We start from the raw sequence: 7,060 nt of genomic DNA on the forward strand, positions 1-7,060 counted from the left end.
TTTCCATGTTGACATGGGTTGGACGGTTTGACTGAGGATTGGCGAGCCAGAAGGCTGCACCAGGCTCCAATCTGATTTGGCAAAGGTTCTGCAGCTGGATGCCCTTTCTAACGCCAACCACTCCGAGAGTGTAGTGGGTGCTTTTGCGTGCCACTGGTACAAGGGCCAGTCAGGCGGTTCTGGCATCAACCATGCTCAAAAGGTGTTTTTTACATGCTTTCTGCATAGAAGCCAGTCCGGAATCACTGGCAACAACCATGCTCAAATGTTGTTTCTCACGTGCCAGTAAGATGACACTGGCAACGATCACGTTCAAATGGTGCTTTTTACGTGCTGCCAGCAGGGGAGCCAATCCGTGGCCCTGGCAACAACCAGGCTTGGATGTGCTTTGAACGTTCCTCTAGCATGAGTGCCAATCAAGTGGTACTGTCATTGGCCACATCAGCAATTTTGATTTTGATTTTTAATTTTGATTTCACTTGCCTCAACAGGTCTTTGCAAGCAAAGTTTATTGTCCAATGAACGAGGGGTTCATAAGTGGGCTGGTTACACCCACTTGGCATAGGCCACAGGCTATGGTCTCATTTGGCTTGTTAGGTCTTCTCAAGTGCAGCATATTTCCAAAGGTCTCAGTCACTAGTCATTGCCTCGATAAGGCCCAATGTTCGAAGGTCATGCTTCACCACCTCATCCTGGGCAAAATTCTCAGGGGACTGGATTGATGCCCTACATGTGGCCAACATTGGAGGTCTACTCAGTTTAGATGAACTCAGCATCTCCATTGCACTCAGTGGGAGCTGATGTTTGTAGGGGACTGAGATGCCACTATGGTAGGACCCTTGACCCCACAGGTCTTCACAGTCTGTCTTTCCACCTAAATGATGGTTGCTTCGCTCATCACACCAAGCTAAACTTATTCATTAAGCAGGTCCTGGCTCAGATTAATATCCCCTCAGTTTTGGAGCCATTAGGGTTATCCAGAAGTGATGGAAAGAGACCAGATGGTCTTACCCTCTGTCCCTGGGTTAGAGGTAGGTGCCTCATTTGGACACCACAGTCTGCAACTCCTTTTCTACCTCCCACATCCTTGATGCTGCAGTTATGGAAGGGTCACTGCTTCCGTAATTGAATGGAAGAAAACCCTGAAGTATTGGGACCTGACAGTGAGCTATCTCTTCCAACCTGTGGCATTTGAGATATTCGAAGGGACTGGGTCACTAACCACAAAGTTCTAGTAAAAATTGGCAGCTCACCTCACCAAGGCGTCAGGTGATGCCCATGAAGGTGCTTGGCTTTCCCAACGCCTTAGCCTCACCATCGTCCTTGGTAATGCTGCAAGTGTGCTGGCTTGGTTCAGTAGGTTCTGTTAAACCTTATGGTATGTGACCAGTTGCTGTGATAAAAAAAATTCCCTACAAATAGTTTCAATGCAGTTTTGACAGAAGGATTTGGAGGAGTTGGTTGAGGGTGCCCTGGTGATTTTCTTTCTTGTAAATAAATGTTTGCGTTAATTCAAAACTTTGCCAACAAAATCTTATGAAATGACAATTTTCTAAAAGATGTACGTGTTTATATGTTATATATGAAAATAAACTATGTCCATTTAAAATGAGGACACTTTAGATAGTGGACTTAAATAAAAGAAGGCACTACTTGGAACCTTTGGTGACTTGTTATTGCCTGCTTTCAAGTAAAGAATAACTGGTAATTAAGAACTATCCAAGAGTCTTCTAGAATAACAACAACAACAATAATAATCCTTTCTACTAAAGGCACAAGACCAGAAATTTGGTGGAAGGGGACTAGTCAATTACATCGACCCCAGTGTTTCACTGGTACTTAATTTATTGACAACCGAAAGGATGAAAGGTAAAGTCAACCTCTGCAGAATTTGAATTCAGAACATGAAAACAGATGAAATACCTTAAAGCATTTCACCTGGCATGCTAACGATTCTGCCAGCTCACCATCTTAATAATAATAATAATAATGATAATAATAATAATAATAATAATAATAATAATAATAATAATAATAATAAAATAATAAAATAATAATAAAATAATAATAATAATAATAATAATAATAATAATAATAATATAATAATAATAATAAAATATAATAAAAATAATAATAAAATAATAATAATAATAATAATAATAATAATGATAATAATAATAAAATAATAATAAAAATAATAATAATAATAATTTTTAAAAAAATAATAATAATAATAATAATCTCCCCACCAGAAATTACCAAAAACATGTAATGAAAAGAAATATAACAAGTAAGTGCAGAATATGTGGAGATGGACAAGAAACAATAAATCATATTATCTCTGGCTGCCCAGTCCTGGCTAAGAAGGAATATATTCACAGACATGACAGAGTCGGGACCTACATGCACTGGAAGCTATGCCAACATTATGGAATAACAACAGAAAAAAGATGGTATAGGCACACACCAGAAAAGGTCACAGAGAACGAGAAAGCAACCATACTCTGGGATATGCCGATACACACAGATAGAGAAATTAAGGCCAACAGACCAGATATAGTTGTCAGAGATCATGAAGAGAAAAAAAATGCTTTCTAATTGATGTATCAATACCGGCAGATGACAACGTGTCTCTAAAAGAAATGGAGAAACTTTCAAAATACAAAGACCTGGAAATAGAGGTAACCAGAATGTGGAATCTAAAAACAGAAACAATTCCTATCATAGTAGGTGCATTAGGCATGATAAAAAAATATTCAGACAAATACATAACAAAAACACCAGGACTTACAAACACATATAACATACAGAAAATTGCACTACTAGGCACTGCACACATCCTACACAGAACATTTTCCATACAATAACCATCAGAGCATCACAACAAATCACAGCACATACCCAAGGCACACAGAGTAGTGAAGTGAAAGCACGCTATAAAAATAAAACTACTGAATAATAATAATAATAATAATAGTTGTTGTTGTTTTTGTTGTAATTATTACTACTATTATTATTATTATTATTATTATTATTATTATTATCATTATTATTATTTCTACTCAAGACACGAAGCCTTGAAAATTTGGGGGAGAAGGGGGTTATTCGATTACATCAACCCCAGTGCATAACTGGTACTTATTTCATTGACCCTGAAAGGATGAAAGGTAACGTTGACCTCAGTGGAATTTGAACTCAGAATGTGAAGACAGACAAAATGCTGCTAAAGAGGAGCTGGTCGTCTGTCGTTGAAACTGGAACATGTTGAGTAGCTCTGTGGTCAGTGACTAGACCTCAAAAAGTCTGAAGTCAAAAGACGAAGAATAGTGGAAATGCAAGCCTATTTATAGCCCGTGGTAGGCTCAAAGAAGGGCATCAAGAAGCAGGCCTTATCCGAAGGCCGTGGTTGGTTGGCTTCTCACTCTGGCACGTAATAGGAAGTAGAGACAAACCGCGCCACATGTCAACCAATCAGATCAGTGGACACAAACAGGAACAACCCAGCCAAAGATGGCTGTAATCTCAAACGAGATCATTCCTGTTGTGTCTCTCAAACAGTGAGGATATCAGATACTGCTACAGAACCCCACATCAGACGTTTTGTCGTAGACAAAAAAAGGCAATAAAAAAAATGGAAGCGAAGATGATATCCGAACGGTTGGTCAAATCAACTGGCACTAGGTCACGAGTGAACGTAAGGCCCCTCAGAAATAATAATGGCTGCGTGTTTGAAAACGGCGGGTCACCAATGTAGGAATACGACCATATATGAGGAGGTTGGTGACATAGGTCTTCTCTTGTAAGCCACATGGTCGCATCCCTAACGAAATAAGATAAGTCATAATACAATTTACACAATACAGTGCCAACAGAATACAAATGAATGAGGACAAGCCGTTCCGGTGTTTGAGAGAAGATAAGATTTTATTAATAACGTGTTAAAGTGATAGTGTTAAGATGTGCTAGCAAGTGTTGTGTATGTGTGCATGCAACAAGTGTTTGTGTCTGTGTGTTCAGGTGTGTGACAGATACAAATAAGGTAAATGCGTATGACACAGAAATACAGAGCATGAAATGAAAGTCTCAGCATAGAGTTAAAGATGGAATTTGGATTACCAGTTCGTAAGGTACACGATATGCAAGAGTTCTATAACAAGATGAGGCGGAGACCGGTTGGGCGAATATGTCGTGCCGCAGTTGTAGTCTCAACGCTGAGCTGAGTTCTCTTAATACAGAATTTCTTCATATGGAATGACTGTTATACGTGGTGACTGGCTGTCATCTGTCGCTGGAAACTGGAACATAGATGAGCACGATGCTGGTCAGTGACTAGACCTTAGAAGGTCTGGAGTCAAAGAATTTCTTTATTACCCATAAAGGGCCAACATAGAGGGGGACAGTACAACATGATTGGGGTCATGTGAAAACTATGGTATAAAACATTAAATGACGCTTAAAATTACAATAAAATCGGAAATCAAATGATACACATTGACAAAACAAAACACGAAAAGGACACATGAAGTAGAAAAACAGGATTGCCGACCCCACGAGCCCTGTTTTTCCACTGAAACCTTGGTAGATGACTTATAGCGTGTTCATGCAGTGTCTTTCATGCCCAGCATCCGTGCAACACGCTTCCATCTTTTTCGAAACTTGCACTCTGACAGACACCTTTTCTCTAACTCCACCTTTCTTTTTAGATGAAACTTAAAGCAGTTCACCAAGGCGAGGCCAGAGATCATGGTGTCTGTCCCTACACCTTTCATTCTGGTCTTCCAAATAACCTCTTTCGCGACTGCTACTATCACGAGAAAACAATGCTTACCTTCGTTTGTCAAGAAACCAGGCGAGTCAATTTTTAAAATTGACTCAGTCGACAGCTGTACTCTTCTTCCGTCCGACAACAGGTGTTCTGCATAAACCCACACGTCCGAAATTTCCGGGCACTGAACAATAGTGTGCAGGACTGTTTCCACATCCCGCTCGCATCTTGGACAGTTTGATGGTCCACCATGACCATGTCATGTGAGCTTATCCCGAACGGGTAAGGCTCCTCTGTAACATTGCCAGGCCAAAGACTTCTGAAAGTTATTCAGCGTCCTCGGTCCGAATGTCCTTTGGAACAGGCTATCTAACTGATTATTATCGAGACCCAAGGTCCTTCCCAGGGCATCGTCATTTCTGGCCTCTACCAACCTACTATAAAAAGCTGCGGTGGTACCAAAGCCACCGGCATTGCCCGACTTGCGGAAGTGGAAGAGGGCTTTACGGCACTCTGAATACCACATACTCGACAATAAGTCTACGACGAAACCAGGTTTCTCTACCACTAAAACTGGCAAAGCTGGGAAACATCTGTCTTGCGAGCGGGAACCACACCCGTTCACCATCCAGGTAGAGCCAGGGATGCCTCAACCTCAGCGCATGTTTGCACATCAACAGCCAAGGCATCCCTAACCCACCCTTTAATGGCTTCTGACAGCAAATAGAATGTCTCACAAGAGGAGCGGAGCCCTTCCACAGAAAGCGAAAGATTTGCCTCTCCATCTTGCTCAACCATGAATCCAGACAAGGAACGACGGTTAGGCGGTAAATGATGACCGATGCTATAAACACATTGGCTACCTCCGCCCTCCCTTTCAAGGATAGCCACCACCAAGACCAAGTCTCGACCGTGTAAGCCATCTTGCTCGCCACCTCAGACCAGTTCTTTTCTATCTGGAGATCTGGACCAAACCAGATCCCTAGCAGCTTAACCGGACCCTCCGTCCAGCATCCCACGATGCTATTCGAAGGCATCAACTTGCCCCTCCAGGTGCCGAGTTGCAAGCCGACTGACTTTTCCTGATTAATTTTTGCTCCTGTCACTGTCTCGTAAGCCTTGATGGTATCTCCCACATTCTGTAGGAGTTCCACCTTGGTCATGATGATGGTGATGTCGTCCGCATACGCTGTAACAGATCCTCCACCTCCTGGATTCGTCGGGATGGCGCTCAGCTTTCGCAGTAATGGCTCGAGAGCCGTCACATATAAAAGCGGGGAGAGCGGACACCCTTGACGAACTGACCGTTTGATGCGGAACGGCTCCGAAAGGAAGCCATTCATACAAACGATCGAGTCGATGTCATACAACTGTATAATCCACCTGAGAAAACCAATGCCTAGACCGAACTGTGCAAGCACAGACACCGATGGTTCACCCTATCGAAAGCTTTACTCTGGTCTAAATGAACCAGTGCCCTACCTTTGCCAGAATTGTTCCCAAACCCTTCTGCGGTGTAACGTATAAGGTGAAGATTATCCTGAATAGTCCTTCCGGGGACTGCACAAGTTTGTGCTTCCCCGATTAGGCCATCCGCGACACGCGTCAACCGTTTCGCTAACACCTTGGCCAAAATCTTCACCTCTGCATTCAGCAGGGTGATGGGCCTGAATTTATCTATTCTATCCCCCTTGCTCGGGTCCTTCCTGATCAGTGTCACCACTCCCCGGTGCACAGATCTGGGAATGAACCCATTCTGCCGCCAGTTCGCGAAAACGCCGACCAGTACGTACCTGAACAAGTCTGGCATACTTTTATATAGTTCATAGGGTAAACCATCAATTCCCGGCACCTTACCTCTGCCGCAGTCAGCTACCTCCTCAGGCAAGATTGACCCTTCACAGCTCTCCGCGTCCTGCCCCAAGAGGTGCGGTAGCCCGGCGAGGAGGTCCGTAAGGTCTGTCCTCTCACCCGGCCCGCTGTCACTCCCGAAAAGCCGGGCGAAGTGCTCCTGAAACGTCCGACACATCTTCTCTGGTTCGGTTACCATATCGCCTTGCTCGTTCGTCACAGACTTGATTGTGGAATCGTTTCCACGTTGAGCTTCCACAACTCGTGCCCATCCGGCAGCCTTAATACCCTCGCTCCCCATTGCGCGGAGTCTAGCTCTGACGATACAACCCATGTGTTTGGCTTCGAGGTGCTGGTTTAATTCCAGTCTCTTCAGCCTAACCTGGGCCCCATCGCCAGATCTCATGGCTTCCTCTAAGGCCTTAACTAGCCCCTTTTCTTTTC

This window comes from Octopus sinensis, linkage group LG22, assembly GCF_006345805.1.
Source record: "Octopus sinensis linkage group LG22, ASM634580v1, whole genome shotgun sequence".
Lineage (NCBI taxonomy): Eukaryota > Metazoa > Mollusca > Cephalopoda > Octopoda > Octopodidae > Octopus > Octopus sinensis.